At 42.4% G+C, this 16,726-nt stretch overlaps 1 long non-coding RNA gene across 2 annotated transcripts; it reads right to left on the reverse strand.

Annotated features, from left to right (window-relative positions):
* Positions 1-4,319: 4,319 nt before the first annotated feature.
* On the reverse strand, positions 4,320-6,755 carry LOC148644907 (uncharacterized). 2 transcript variants are annotated; one of them, XR_015928449.1, is made up of 4 exons: positions 6,706-6,755; positions 5,977-6,027; positions 4,680-5,189; positions 4,320-4,575 (listed from the first exon to the last, which is right to left on the reverse strand). It is a non-coding gene; the product is annotated as an uncharacterized LOC148644907 (long non-coding RNA). The 2 variants fall into 2 exon arrangements; XR_015928448.1 differs by having other exon boundaries at positions 4,320-5,189.
* Between the last annotated feature and the right edge of the window lie 9,971 nt (positions 6,756-16,726).

The raw sequence follows: 16,726 nt of genomic DNA on the forward strand, positions 1-16,726 counted from the left end.
AGGTGCTGGGCAGGACACCACTGGGCCTCTGGGGCAGCACTGCCTCTCCAGAGCAATCCTTAACATATCCAGTAGAGGCACTGTCCCACTGCCACCAATCACACAGGGACGATTCTGGCTCCGGAAATGCAGAAAACTGTGAAACCAAAAGGACAATGAAAGATACATTTACAAGCTTTAAAAAAGGAACATGAATGAAACCAAAAGACTTTCGCCAAAAAGATTAAGCCTGATAAGGCAAGCAGGTGCTATCTGCAGCTTCAAACAGAAGAATAACGAAACTGACATTTGTGATGAGATCATAATTTCAGTCAGCACATCCACTAAACCCGTTAGCTTGATGAAGATGTGTTCAGGAAGATTAGAGAGTGAGACTAGTGTTCAGGCACCATCAGCACAACATCCCTCTGAGGCTCATTCAGAGCTGATGAGAGTGTCAGTCCGAGACTGGTGTCACTGTGGCTCAGGGCCAGGACCTGGACTGGATACCGATGATATCACGGTCAGTGGAATACAGCTGGAGACTGAAAAGGGCTCCATTAAAACAGCCCTTCATAGACACGTGTAGCAATGTCTCCGCCTGGCGGCCACACTGTTGCATATCGCCGTCTAACATCGCCTTTTACACGCTGCTACAATTTTAACTACCGAAATGTTACCGAAAACTAATTTAGAGGACCTTAAATTGTTTAATCTTTTGTCTTTCAAATACTTATCCTTGATTTGTTTCTGTGGTTAATACATAATGTTTAAGATGTTGTGTTTAAAGACTCGTGTTAAAAAACAAGTTATTAGTGTATTTGTGAATCATTATTCGTCTCCGTTCCAAGAAATACAAATACAGTTTACCATTGAATGTGTCCATTGGGGAGAATATTTGGATATTAAAGTAAAAACGTAAGAAAGCCCGCGTGTTAGTGAAATCTTTAGAAATAAAACGAAGCCTGTTGATCAAACTACAGTAGGAGGTAGCGATTCCGTTCTATGACCGCCAGGCGGCGGTGGTGATACACGAGTCTATGGACGGCTCTTTTACAGTGCGGAAGTGAGGGTTTGGTGCGATATTAAACACCTGGATCATGTGACTGGTGTCTAAACCCTCTTGTTTAGGAATGTGAGGATCTAGAGCCAATCAGATCACTGGGATTGAGTCCAGCATGTTACGATTGACGGTAAACTCTCCCAATTATAGACGAGACTTCCTCCAGTTGCCCAATAAACTCCGAGGTCCTAGGGAAGGGTGGGAATTTTAATTTTGCTGTTGCTCTTCTGCTTCTTAAAAACAGGAAGGATTTCTTTTTTCTTTAGCAAAAAGAAGCATTTAATCGTTGTCGCTTTTCATTGTTAAAAATCAGAGGCGGCCGTTTGTACTGCAGCTGTGAAATGTTGTTTTGTCTCGTATTTTGTTCATCTTGAACATATAAAATCACGGAGGTACGTTACACGAGTTGCTGTGGAAAATGTTTTTCTCCGAGTCAGACACGTGAGCTGTGAAGATCGTGAGGACCAGCTGGGCAGTCTGTGACACCACCACCCACTCCACAGGCCTGAGGAAGGAGGTAGGCAGGACAAGAGCTCATCTTTAACAGAAACTGCGATAATTCGGTATTTCACTTCATATCTTTGTTACTTTTTTCCTCATCGTGTATGTTTCTTATTTGTTAATAGCGTCAGGTTGTGTTAAATGTGCTGTGTATTGAGTTGAGTATTTTACCTGCTTGCAAAGCCAGGTAAGTTGTCGAGTCCTGGAGGGGTCAGTGTCTCTGCAGCAGGGGTGTCCAGTCCTGGTCCTGGATGGGTCAGTGTCTCTGCAGCAGGGGTGTCCAGTCCTGGTTCTGGAGGGGTCAGTGTCTCTGCAGCTGGGGTGTCCAGTCCTGGTCCTGGAGGGGTCAGTGTCTCTGCAGCTGGGGTGTCCAGTCCTGGTCCTGGAGGGGTCAGTGTCTCTGCAGCAGGGGTGTCCAGTCCTTGTCCTGGAGGGGTCAGTGTGTCTGCAGCTGGGGTGTCCAGTCCAGGTCCTGGAGGGGTCAGTTTGTGTGCTGCAGGGGTGTCCAGTCCAGGTCCTGGAGGGGTCAGTCCTAGTCCTGGAGGGGTCATTGTCTCTGCAGCAGGAGTGTCCAGTCCTGGTCCTGGAGGGGTCAGTGTCTCTGCAGCAGGGCTGTCCAGTCCTGGTCCTGGAGGGGTCAGTGTCTCTGCAGTAGGGCTGTCCAGTCCTGGTCCTGGAGGGGTCAGTGTCTCTGCAGCTGGGGTGTCCAGTCCTGGAGAGGTCAGTCCTGGTCCTGGATGGGCCAGTGTCTCTGCAGCTGGGGTGTCCAGTCCTAGTCCTGGAGAGGTCAGTCCTGGTCCTGGATGGGCCAGTGTCTCTGCAGCTGGGGTGTCCAGTCCTAGTCCTGGAGGGGTCATTGTCTCTGCAGCAGGAGTGTCCAGTCCTGGTCCTGGATGGGCCAGTGTCTCTGCAGCTGGGGTGTCCAGTCTTGGTCCAGGAGGGGGGGTCAGTGTCTCTGCAGAATATATAGGTGTTTTTATATCGGCAGCAACCGAAGAGACCAAACCAGATGGTTTAGCTCCAGTCTCTCTCCCTGTAGCTCTATACTGGTACAGCAGAGACAGACAGAGATTACTTGTTGACCTGTGTGTTTTGGTTGTTACATTATTTTTTTATTTTTTACAGTCTGAGAATAGATAAAGAGAGAATACAGATTCTGGTTTGATCTTTATTTAAAAATAAAGAAGATTATTAAAATATTCAATTGACTATTATTAAAATGTTTATCTTTTCAGACATGTCAGTGATTATTAATAAATGCATCACGGTTTGGATATCTGTTAAACATGTCTTGCTTTATATGTACCTGTACAGATCTTACATTCCATCTCTGTTTTATTGCTTCAGTGTGCTGTTTTTTTATGTTTGGATTGTCTCTGCCTGTTTAGTCTTATAATTGCTAATATGATGAGGGGTATTGTCAGTTGCTGTGTTGGAAAGGAGACGATCACTGTTGCCCTCTTTGATCCCTCTGTCTGAGTTGCTCCTACACTGCTGTGGGTATTTTCTCAGGGATGGCCTCTGTACCCAGTCTCGGGAATGGACACTGATATCAACTGACTGTTCCTTCATTCTGATAATTCCCTAAATTAATGTACTGTTTTCAACATATTAAAACGCTACTGATCCAAGTTTTAATCGTGTGCTTTTTAACTTATTTTTGTTCTTAAAAATGGGATTGTGAACACCTCTTTCAAACACTTGGGCTTTATTTCCAGTGTCTGTGGAGGAAACTGTACTCTTTGTGTTGATGGGTGTGCTCTCTCTCAATGATCAACTTGAAGAGTTTTGGAGAAGAGTGGAAAAGTAAAGTCTGATAATCCGCATTTATAATTCAAGTCTAATTCCATTATACTGTCAAACTCAGAGCTGCTCAATACAAGCAGATGGAGTCACACCGACTCATTGAAACAACTTTCATAGTAAAGCAGAGTCCTATGCTCTATGCAGGACTGACAACCTCACTGAACACTGCAGAAGCGGCAGCTACAGATCACTGCAGGATTCAGCGCAGCTACAGCCATCTTCAATATTCTCTCATATATATATATAATTGAAATTTTCATTTTTAATTTAGTTCATTTGTGCTGTGGTTTCCCCCAGTCCAGCTGTGCTCTTCGCCAGCAGAGCTCTGTCTTTATTATAGAAGGGTCTCCTACTGGTCTGCCGGGGGGAAATGAATCGCAGTTTTAATGCTTTTGTGTTTGGCGGCGCTTTTTTTTGTTTGTTTCCGGCGACGCTGAAGCCTGTCTTGAAGGGCGCTGGTCTGCGGTCAGGTGAGAGTGCAGGTTCGGATCTTGGCGTCAGACTACAGAGCATTTTATAAAACCCAAACCAAAGTAGATATGAAACTACTTTTAGAAATGCGAGAGGAGGTGTAGGGATACATTTTTGTGGTTTTAGCGGCATTTGGCCAGATAAGTATATCCAGGGAGTTACCCTGTCCGGCACGAAGTATAGCTCACTCAGCTAAACCCCTGGCTCTCATAAAACCCCTGCGAACCGGGTTCGCGTCCGCGTATCTCTCCCTGCAAGCGATTTTCTCTTGAACCCAAAGCGCCCTCTTGTGATCGGCTGTGCTCACACCCATTCCCCTCAACAAGCTGATTGGACAATATTAATGCTGAACCCCACCCTTAAACCTAGCCACACCCCCCCAATTTTAGTCACCATCCTTCCCTTACAGGGGCTCCCGGTTCCCCGACTCCCCGATCAACACGACGGCGGTGCCCGCAGGCTGTTGAACCGTGTCGGAATAATCAAACCAATTAACACTCACAGCAGTTTATTACAGCATACAAGGGTAGAAAGCATAAAAACAATTACAATATATAGCAGTGTTATTGTAGTGGTATCCAAAGTCCCAGCTCGGTCCCCGGTGTCTCTTAATTAGCTACCTTTGCCGTCCTTTTCTCGCTCACCAGGATTCGGATTATAAATAGGGGCCGTCCCACGCCGAGTGAGGGGGTGATGTTGGGGGGGAGAGTTCGGCTGTCACCCCGTTGCTCTGCCGGTACAGGCGCTTAGCTGGGCTGCCGAAAAAGAAAAACGCATGAAATGTTTCTTACAGATTTTGCTAAATCCAGCAACCGTTTTCTACGGGAGATTGAGCAAATTTAAATCTCTTGCTTTTAACCTTTCGGGCAGGACAGAAGCAGGTAGTGTTTTGGGAGCAGATAAGCGGTTTCTCTCTCTCTCCTCGCACCGTTGGAAACCGTTTTCTCGCCGGGTCTCACACGGCTGGGCTCCAGTTACCGCAAACTCAAGTTATGAGTTTCCCCCAGTTCAAGCTAAACAGAGCGGTCGGTGCGTCTTCATGCAAACCGCCTTCGGAGGATGAAAACCCAGCCGGAGCTGCAGGGCACAGTAAGGCCACATACAAGACTAACAGGACCGGGTCTAGTACCAGCGGTTTGACTCGCCTGGTCCGAGAGTCAGCGATACCGGTAAGAGTTACAACGCCACCCTGAAAGCGATCTTCAGTCCTGGAGGAAGCCGGCTTGAAAGTCCGCTTTGAAGAAGAGACCCGGACTCGCCTGTGAATCCACTGCGGTACACGAGTGGGTCTGCGATCAGGTCTCCACGCCCTGGAGGATCCGACAGCCGCCGATCAGAGCCCAGAGACTCGCCAGGATACAGCAGAAGCCTGGAATGCCAACAAAAAAACAGCGTCTTGTTCAGGTAAAACTAAAAAAAAACTAGCAGCTTAAAGAAGTTGAAGGCACAATTTAATGTTTCTCTTCGTCGAAGACGCAAAACCTACAGCCCGTCAAATAGCTCCAACAAAGTAAGTTTGGAAATCTACCTTTACACCCGATTTTATTACGTTTTCCACCCGGTTCGAGAAAGACCGAAAGGCTTAGCCCAGAATCCCGCAGCTCCAGTTAAACGGTACATTTTAGAAACTTTCTTTGCTTCCAAACTCGCTATTTAAAGGCGAAGATGCGATCCGGTCCCAGTACTGCTATAAAGGAGCGAATTGAAGTCTAATTGCAGACTGACCGCACCTGCCTTCTCAATCACACTCGGCCACTCTGCTGTTAAAGAGCGACGTGTACAAGTCCCATTGCATGACCAGACACTTGAGACTTCAAATCCTCTAACAGTGACTATTTACTTCTGATCCTGCTAATTAAACAGTTAACACATGAATAATGAATCCAACTCTTTACAGACTCCGTTGTTTTAATTGTTGTGATGCAAATTGGAAGCCAAAACGGACATTTATGAATATGTATTATATTCATAAATGTATTATACGCATCAAAAGAACGAAATAATTTCTATGAACAGCAGGCTGACAGTGTCAAAACCAGTTCTGTCGTGGAGAATTCTAGTATCGCCTAGTCTTCTTTTGAAAAAGTGCATCACGTTATCCAAAATATATTTCAATAGGATACCCGAAACGAATAATAAGTAAGGTTTATACTTACATTGATCATTGCAGCAGCTGAGCCAAGCGTGTCCTGCCCGAAGACCCCACACTGGAAACAAAAGAACGCATGTATTAAGACGACAACTTAAAGATCATTTAAAACAAACGTTTATTAGCAAACGGTGTGTTCACCAGGGCGGACAACGCAGAATTTATTCCAATAACAGACGTGTAAAGGAATTAATTAATGTTTATACTCCCATTATATAATGCGAATCTTGTCCTGCCCGAAGACACGAAACTGAAAACGCAAAAACCGCAGAATTCAACATTTAACTTAAAACGTATTCGTTGAAACACTTTAACGACAAATATAAGAACATAACCATACAACATACGCTGGAAAATGTACAATTCCCAGAAGGCTACTTTCGGGTTGGATAAATTCACAGGCTTGATTTTGCGCACAAAGTTCACGAATTGTTTGATAAAGATAACATGCGGAAAAATACGCTTTCATTCGGCAAATACAGCAATGTCTTGACTGCTACAACAGAGCTCTTCTTCGATGTAGAATAAATACATGCGTTGCCTGTGTAACACAAACGCCAGGTTAAAAATAAGCGAAGCGTTGGGAAAAAAAAAGACATTGGGGAAAAATGCTATTTAGCTCCCAACGAAAATAAGTATTTTACCCCCCCTTCTCCGGAGATGTATAGACTACATAAGTTACATTTCCTCTACATTCAAGTAGAGGAAAAATAATCAAAATGCGGAGCAAACTCACCCAGCTCCTTTCTCTCTCGCAGAACCCGGCGGACAGGTGCGCGGGGCGTGGCCTGCGAGCGATGTCATTCGAGTGGGCGTGGCTAAGGACTGACGGCGCGGGTAGCTTTTTCCCCTGGCTCCACCTGAAAAGGTGTGGAATAAATCGAGCATGTTTTCAGAAGCCATCTTGAGTTACAAGTTTCAGAATCATTTTTTTAGTCCTATGGACATCAGGGTAATCGCAGTTAGTACGTTTAATCTTTATTAGTATTTGAGAGTCACCGGAATTGAATGAAAGCATTTAGAAATATGTAGAAGAGCTGTTGGGTCTAAAGTCCTTAGCAGGACACTTACTGTTCTATAAAAGTTTATTTTAATGCTGCATGATTCATTGGAGGATTCATTCGATTTTTTCCCCCTGCCTGAAGCCCTGTTGATCACGTGGGAAGAATGGAGAAGCTTTTCAATAGGAATGGTGCAACCTCAACTCTGCATCTGTAATGTGGACCCAAGCTATTTGGTTTGTACAGTGATCCTCTGACCCTCTGTCATGTCCTTGACCCTGACCTTGTAACAACTGTATCATGCCTATGCAATAAAGTTAAGGTGTCTCTGGAGGTCTCTTTTGTATACATTCACTAAGGTCTATGAACTCTGTCCTCTGGTGTTGTGGTACCATTGGATAATCACTGATGCTTTTTTGATTGCTGTATCCTAACATGTAATAATGAGGGAAAGCTGGGATATGAACTGGTTAGGTTTTAATAGAGACAATTCACTCCTTGCACTAAGTAGCTTTTGTGATGCAGTTGTCACACCTGTAATGCACAGATTAAATAGCCTGAGACTTGCAACTGCAGGAGAACACTAGTATTGAACCGGACCAAGGCAGCACAGGCTCATCGGTGCTCCAACCAAGGTGCCAAGCTGGGGGAGAATTTCCTGGCTGGAATTAGTCTGTTACCCCCTCAACTGTGGCAATTTTCAGCAGCTGCTGTAGGGCCAAATTCAAACGTGTGGAGTGGCTTAACTGGCAATCGGAATTGTGTAAGGACCCTGCCCTGCATCCCCACCATAAGCCTGCCCAGGAACCTTCGACCCTTTGAAGACGCCTTTTCTGCAAAAGGCTGGGCTGGACCAGGGATCTCCCTACCTCTTCCTGGAAAAATGCCAATTGAGGTGGGTTTTACAAGTCACCCATTGTTTAACTAGGAGCACAGGGGAAAGCTACTGTGCTGTTAAGAAATTTGTTCACTCTCAAATAGGAGCTCCTTGCCTTGTAGGGTCTTCTGGTTTGTGTTGAAGCTCTTTCAGAAATTTACATCAGCTGCATAGTTAGTCCAGGTCCTTAAATAATCCTTGAATAGTTAAGTATACAACATGCTGAGCTCAGGCTCCAAAAAAACAGGGCTGAGAGAGTCTCTGCTTAATTGAGAGTTTCTAAAGTGCAGTGATAGAGTACATCTATTTCAATAAAGTATCAGATTTAATTGTTGGGTGTTCCTTGGCAAAGTCACCATTCTTCCTTAGATATTTTGTATTGCTACTTTAGATATGGCATTTGGGAGGGGAGCTGGGGGCAGGCATGTGTGTTTTTGGTAATGTAACATTAATACATATGCAGCCTTTCCTTGGAAATACTTAAACTGTTTGACAAGAGCTGTACCTGAGCATTTCAGGACCTAACGGTCTCGTCTTCATGGTTTGAAGATGGGGTAGTCATTTCACTACTGCATAAAAACTGAAGTACAAGACAAAGTCCTTTTGAGTGAATAGTGCTTTTAATCCTAAAGAACTTGACATATTGGCTGGAATTGACTTAATCTGTCACAGAAATGCAGTAATACAAAGTGGACAAACTGACACCTCTCCCAGGCAGAGAAGAGAGAAAATAAATGAGTGGGGAAAAAATAACAAGCCCAGGTTATCACTCTAGACTGAAATTTAGCCAGGAGTCTAAGGTTAACACCCCTACACTTTAATCTTTATGTACCTTGCTTTAACATCTTTCTCAAATGACTTAACCTCTCACTGCAAGGGATAAGATGGAAGAGCACCACCTACTGGTCTTTCCCACCCCATACACAACTTGTAGTAATAGTCTGAAGTTCCAGGTTCTGTACCAGTTCTGAGTAAGCTTAGACTTGTGTAATATGAGACCAGGATACATAGTCGTAATATTGTTGCTTTTTTTCCAGATCCACTTCCTGACTGAAGAAGTGAGGAGTTTTTATTGGACCAAGCTCAGAAACCAGATACAAGCTCTACTGTCAGCTGGGGAGCTGGAGTACCTGTATTTCCTATTGGTCAGTTGTTCATATACCTGTTTCTTCTGGACAATAAGCAGAGGCAATTCCTATTGGCCACATGTAAGAAGAGGAGCCATTTGTATAATTTTCTAGGTAGATAGTGACAATGCTAGATGATAATTTTCATATCACACTAGGATGGAGGATATGTTTGAAGTTCTTGATAGTATAGAACTGATAGGATTACAGAAAGACACATTCTAACCTCTGAATCATTTTTACATCTTCATCAATACTCTTAGCATTAAAATGACCACAAACAAGTTAGAGCAGAGCTAATAATAAGTATCATGTTTGACAACAGAATCCATCTTTTATAAACATCATTGTGTATATAGGCATGCAGATATATAGAAATGTTTCTTGTATCTTGTGTGGTGTTTATTCTGACATCTGTGGATGTTGTTTTTGTGCAAACTCGGAGGTTTTGGTTTGACTGCTAAGACTAACTATACATCATGTAACTGCAGTGAAAACATAAAAAGTGCATCATTTACAAGCTATGAAATATTTTAAAAGAATATAATTTGATTGCATTTCTACCCTTGTGTCATTGTTAATTGACAACAAAAAAACACATTTTAATGTTTTTAGCTATTGCCTAAACGTAAAGTAGGCTTTGCCATTCATGACATTCATGCAGAAATGTAACAGTTCAATAGATGTGCTGTAGCAATGATACAGCCACCGTACAAACACAAGACACAAAATGAAAAAAGTCCTCCATCAGGAAGTGTGAGTATAGCTTGATCTGGACATTCATGCAGAATGTCAACATTTGCACAAGAGCATGCAAGTGAGGTGAAAGAATTTAGGAGTCTCAGTTTTAATCGAGAGCTGTGCACTGTGGTTTATTTCAGACCTGAAGGCTTCATCTTCTTGGAAGGAGAGATCCTGCACACTGAGCTTGTTGGGGGACACAGCTGCCACAGTGCAGGTAGGAGTATCTCTGCTCTGCAGGCACTCACCCTGTGTCCAGGTTTGTTTGCACAAAGCACCCTGTCAAATGTAAAGCAGTTTGTAAAATAACAGCTCTTCCCTCATGTATTCCTGTCTCTGTCCTGATCACATGTGCCAGAGTCCTTCTGCAGCAGCATTTGGATATGAACTGGATTCTCTAGCTATAACTCTGTCCACTTGCTTCACTGGTAGAATGTGTGAATGTTCTTGTAATGGTTTATGCATGGAAGGTAAATCTTTGATGTTTAGTTTCTCATGTTTAGACTTCATTCTGAACTATGAATTTCTGTTTTTAAAACTTTTGTGATGCCACTATGGGCAGTGTTTTCAATGGGAAGTACTTAAAGAAGAGTGTCATAGTCCTACCTGCAGGTCATATATATTGAATCCAGAAATGACTGAGAGTAGAAACTGAAGCCAAGCTGCACACAAATTACATCTGACTGTATTTGGTGAGTATGCAATTTACCATTTGGAAAAGCACTTAGAGAATGTGTTGGGAGACAAAGGAAAAACAAAGACTTGTATTAAACTACACCATAGCGAAACAAAGAAAGGGCAAGGGAAGAAGAGAGAAGTAGAAAAAAAAGGTAAAGAAATAAGCAAGAGACCCGCAGATAGTATAAGATAGCGAAAGACATACTTTTTGATCTGACGTTTTGATCTTTAACTCACCAGGTCTGGAACTCCTGTCTGTTTCTTTAAGACCTAGTTACCTGCCGCAAGAGTTTAGGCAGGTGGTTGTAACTCTTGTGTATATACCTCCTGGTGCCAATTATAAAACTGCCTTGGAAATTATTTAGAATTATATTGAAGACCTTGAGTTAATATCAACTGATGCCCCCAAATTAATTTTGGGAGATTTTAATGGCTGTTTGCTGAAGCCAGTCCCCCCTAATTATTATGATTATGTAAAAGGATACAAGACCTAAAAGGATCTAGAGCATTAGATATGTTAGTTATAGAAACATAAAGAATGTCTATGAAGCTTTTATCAAACTACTGACAGGATGATCTGATCTAATTGATCTTTTTACTTATTACCATCGTACTGACAGAATTTAACAACACTGACAACACAAGACAAGAGTTGTGCATGTGCAGAATGACTAAAGTGTCCAGCTTTTGGAAATCCAAATGTCCAAATTAGAAAGTGATGTTGAGGATATTAATGACCAAGCTTGTGTTAGCACTTCCTATATACATTTTTGTGTTGAAAATGTGATCCCATCTAAACAAATGTTTATCTATGCAAACAGTAACCCCTGGGTGACCTCAAAGATGAAAATATTGCTGGTGGAGAAAGAGTTTGCATTCAAAGGTAATGGTAGATTGAGAGGGAAAGGGATTCAAAGGAAGATATAAGAAGAATTGAAACAGGTTAAAAGAGATTATAAATCCAAGGTGGAGAAACTCATGAATAGAAATAATGCACAGGTGGCATGAGATCAAAATTGTACATTGATTGGGCAGGTTCCCCATAGTAACAGCTTACTTGAGTACACACACCACCATGTAAATGAACTGAATTTGCTCAGTTAGAGAGTAGTGACCCAGCAGAACCCATTTTTACAATGTCATTGGGCTCACAGGTGTGCCTCCCTTTACTATGACATCTAAACACGTGGGGTGTGTGTTTTTGCAAATAAATACTTGAAAATCGACAGGCCCGGAAAATCTGAAAGGCAGTAATTTGTAGAAATGTAATGAACAACTTAATCCTGTATTCTGTAACCTTTTCCAAAAAGTCACTCAATGTATTTTCTGAGTTCTGAGTTTGTGGAAGACATCTGCAATGTTGTGTAATGGCCTTCACAGTGCCCAGGCTTGAATATTACTGAAAATCTGTGGGGTGATCTCACACACGCAGAGCATGCAACAAGACGTTGGAATATTTCTGAACTAGAAAAGTTCTGTAAGCAAGAGTGGGAAAATAATTCTTAAATTAAGAATAGAACGACTCTTAGCTGGAAACAGGAAACGTTTGGCAGCTATGATTTCTGCCAAAGGCGGTATCTCTAAGTACAAACTGACATATGCACATGCCATATTCTCTTTTATTTTTAATATTTGCAAAACTGTAAATAAACACTAATTGTGCATTAAAATTGGCAGAGAGAAATCATGTTTAGGTTTGTACTATACAAAGGTTGTCAGCTGCTTTTCATCTGTAATCTCACTAAAACACAATATGACCGGGGCGCCTGAATGTTTGCACGCAACAGTATGTGAATGCGCTCTGGGATAGTGTGAATTTAGCCTGGAGAAGGCCATCTCTCCTAATACAGAGAGGCGTTGGGCAGGTTGTTAAACTTTACTTGTGTGAAACAGACGGATTTTTAGGCTTATAATGATTTTCAATATCATTTCCTGTTCATTAAATGGTTATATAGCAGTTTTGGTTCTTAGTAGCCTTGTTACATAGTGAAATCTCTTTTCATATTTGTTGATGCAAGAATTATTGTATTTCCAATGATTTCTGATTGTATTTCTCAATTCTCAACAGTGCTGATGATCACAGGCCTTTCTCCTGAGTCCCTGAGCTGGGAGGATCATGAGGACCACCTGGACACTCAACACAGTCTGTTGCTTCACCTGCATGAGAGGTCATTCTTAACAGTAGTTTCTTACAGGTACATCATTAAGAGGGAGTTATGATGCATGGTTTTCTCTTTCAGGGGATTAAAAATATCACATTCCTAGTTTTTGGAACAAATCTTATAATAATAATAATAATAATTGCTTATACTTATATAGTGCTTTTTCTGGACACTCCACTCAAAGCGCTTTACAGGTAATGGGGACTCCCATCCACTACCACCAATGTGCAGCAGATCTTGACATGAAAAAGTTGAAATTGTTAAGAAAACAATACAGTGATCATTGTATCACTTGATACACATTCTCATGTTTCAGTAACATACAGTAGCACTGTGCCTGGAGTACCAAATGTTGAACCTTGAATCTCTTTGTCTCTTGTATTTCAAAGAATCAGTTCAGAGTTCAGTGTTTCGTATTTTGTTTAAGGGAAAACAGGAAATGTAAGCTGGCTTAGTAAGCAAACTAAGAATGTTTTTCTTTATAAAATAGATATTTTTTTACTCCAGTTTCCTCTTTGGTGGGCCGTACCATACATAAATTGATTTTTATATATATATATATTTGTCCTAAAGTAGTGAACAGTTTGTTTTGAAAACGAGCTCTTGAGTTGGATTTGGTTTCATGCACATTACAAGTTAATTCCTTCTTTTGTTAAAAATGTTTATTTTTTCTGTCACTGACTGATAGTTAAATGTTTGAGGAGTTTCCGAGTGTCTCTTTCTTTCAGAATATGCATATCTTAACTTTTAAATAATAAATTGCTTCAATTCTTGTGTCTGTACTCAAAATGCCTACTTCAATGTAGAATGATGGTCAGAGTTGTCGTGTTGCAAGGCAGAGTGTATGTGTGTGGTGGGGGGGTGTTATAGCACCCTATAGATTCATAATTAACCATGTAATGCTCTGCCAGTCTGGTTTGCTCCTACAGTACTGTGATCATTTTTCAAGGTGTGCTCAGCCACAGGAAAGCTCCTCTGGGATGAGTGTATTCCCTCTCAAATTTTTGGTAATGATATTAACTGCAAAGTGCTTTGAGTAGAAATATTTAATATTGCAGACTCCTGTCCTTCCCGAGTTTCTCGGGAGTCAAGCTCCAAACAGGACTGGAGTCTGAGATGAACCTGGCAGAAGCAGAGCTTGAGGTTGGAGCTGCTCTCCCAGATCCTTATTCTTGTCAGCATGGGTTTGGACAAGAGGGATATTTACTAATACAGGGCTGTGATATTAAGTAAATGTAAGTACATCTAAAGAGTTTATTTTACCAAGAGTAATTATGCAAGACGGCTGGTGGTAAGTAATTGCTTGGTCACAGGCTGCATGCCTTTCATTCAAGCAACAACTGAAGTTCTACAGTCCAGCTGCAGGAAAACTGACGCAGCAACTATTATGAAGGAAGAGGAAGCAACCTATATTCAAGAGGGACAGGCACCCTGCACAGACTGCAGGGGCAAATGCAACACGTGTAGGCTCATTAAAAGTAATGGTAGGATGATCATACGTGGAGACGCGCTCTTTGTAGCTGAAGTGACCCAGCTACAGGTACCCCGGCCCCAACTCTCAAATTCACTTAAGAAAGAGTACGAAGGCCACACAAGTTTATTGCAAGAACTGGACAAGAAGAAACCGTATAGCCGTAACCCGGCCAGCTGTTATTATCCAGTATTTAACATCGCTCAGGCGGCCCACTGTCTGGAGCCCCGGGAGAGGAAGCGCTCCTGTCAGGACAGCCGGCCGGAGAGACGGTGGGTCCCGGAACCGCGAGGTGAGTCCGGCTGCTTTCCGGGATCAACTGCTGCTTGAACAGGGGAGGAGAAGTGTTTCGTATTTTAATACTTGTAGTCAAGCTTTTTTCTAGCCTATACAAAAGGTAGCACCAGATTGGGAAGACGAAGTAAAGCGTTTATTCGCGCGGAGGAGTTGAGCAGCCGGTACGGGTAAAATACGGCTTCGCTCTTTTCCCCCGTGGTAATATTTCCACCTTCAGTTTAAGTTAACGGAGCTGTGGGCGCGGTCTAAATACGCTATTGTTTCCCATATTGAGAAAATTCAACTGTCATGAGAGTTCTGCAGGTGCAAACGCAAAGCTCTTTCTTTAAACTTGAAAGCAAGAGGCTCGATAACATAAGACCAGTTAGATTCGCTCACCTCTGAGTTCACCGCTCATCTCTCCAGTTTCACGGTACACGGGAGGTCCGAGCTTCGGTGTCCAGACTGTTGTAGAGGACAGGAAGACTGGGGAGCTGGAGAGGAGAAAGCGCATTAAATAACTACCGAAAAACAAGTAACAGATCTGACCAAGCATTCCAAATATAGGTAGCAATATTAAATCGTAATTGCATTTCGACCCATTTTAAGGTACTAAAGTTGATGGTTTAGTTCCAATTCAACTTTTCTTTGAAAGAGAGAAGGCATTTTCTGAAATCCAGTCAGTGGCCGCGACAAAGCCGCCTCCTTAATTACTCTGAAGCTCAGATGCCTTATCTTTAATTTTGAACTGTTCCTATCCTAATAGGAAGAAACTTGGGCTGGAAATAAACGAAACATCCCGCATTTTCTTTTCCTTGCAAGTGTAATGCTGCTATTTGAAATGCAAAAACCCCAAACGGTTCCCAGAACCATTTTTAAAGGAGATCAAATTGGTTGATTAATCAAACCTGGCTTCTGACTTTCAATTATTTAGAAATGTCTTAAACACGGACTGGATCCCGCCCGGAGTTGGCCGTCTCCGCTTTGAAAACAGCCTTTCAATCGCAAGCAATTTGGAGTACAGTCCCATTCCACGCTTTTAACTGACCCGCTGGTGAAGAAGCTCTAGTTGAACATTTAAGATTTGTTTTCTATTCAACTAAAAAAACTTCAGATCATGAAGAGTAAAAGGTTAGAAATTAGCGTCAACCTGGCGCCAGAAACAGTGTTTCCGAATTCCTGTCTTTAAGCTTTGATCAAGCAGAAAGAATTATTCTGTGAGTGTCTGATAGTTAATCTCGCCAGTGATTACTGTACTAGACACCACTCCTTGACAATGGTTCCCCAACGCTGTTCACTGTATAACCTGTGTATACAGGAATATTGATGCCTTTTTAAATTAATCGATTCATCATCTCTTAGAGTTAATGAGTTAATATAAAACGTCTAAATACCTGTCGCACACTGCTTCCAATAGTTCAGCTCCAAGCCGTTTGATATTCATAGACAATATATTCCTATCACTTTTCTGTTTTCTATGCATACACAAATTCACGTTCTTTTTGCATGCACTGCTTTTGATTTTTGAATCTGTTATCTGAAGGACTAAACTCATATATGGAACTTTGTCAAACGCTCATGGACATATAAATATATGATGATACCTACTGGTATCAAGGAACTAAAGGAACCAGACACCAGCTGGGGTATAAAACATTTAGATGCATTTAATCGCTGGTGTCGTTTTTAAAAATGTTGTCTTTGGAATCATTTCAGACATTTTGTTTAAAAAAAAAAGCATTTTAACCTCTCAGACTACGTCTGACACTGATCCCCTTAATCTGCTGCAAATGTTGATACAGTACTTTATTTTTCATTATTTTTTCAACTCAGAAGCCTTAATGCTTGAAAAGCGAGCGAAAAGGGGGAACCTTTGCTTTAGGCTAAATAAAAGGTTTATATGTGGAACATTTTACGTAGCCGGCCTGGTGGCTCCGCGGGCTAAACCATCGGACACTTCTAAAGTTCAGAAAGTAGATCGACCCGCAGAGAGTCTCTTGAGTTGAAGTCGAGCCCCGAGCCTCCCCGTCAGTCTTGAGATCTAAGCCCCGGGTGTAGCTCTCGTGCTGTCGGGGTGAGTTTGTGGAGGTGGCTGTTCTCTACCACGCCGGCCGTTTTGGGGGGTTCCATTTTCGGGGCCCTCCAAAACCGGGACAAATGGGGGGTTTAAGTCCTTTAGAAATGCATAGTTCGGAATTCAATTCTAAAAAGCAGCCCCTTATACCACTGTGACACCTGCAGGACAGGTGTGGCACTAGCAGTGAAAGAGAGGTGCAGTCCTAACTAGGAGCGACAGGGGTCTCTCTCCAGCACATTTCTCCTGGTTCTAGAGATCAACCGGCCGCAAGCTGAACGAGTCCGGCGAACAACCAGGGCGATGTCACTGTATTCGGGTGTCTGAAAGTCCTCAGCCGTTATATACAT

This window comes from Lepisosteus platostomus, chromosome 19 (assembly GCF_059453375.1).
Source record: "Lepisosteus platostomus isolate fLepPlt1 chromosome 19, fLepPlt1.hap1, whole genome shotgun sequence".
NCBI lineage: Eukaryota > Metazoa > Chordata > Actinopteri > Semionotiformes > Lepisosteidae > Lepisosteus > Lepisosteus platostomus.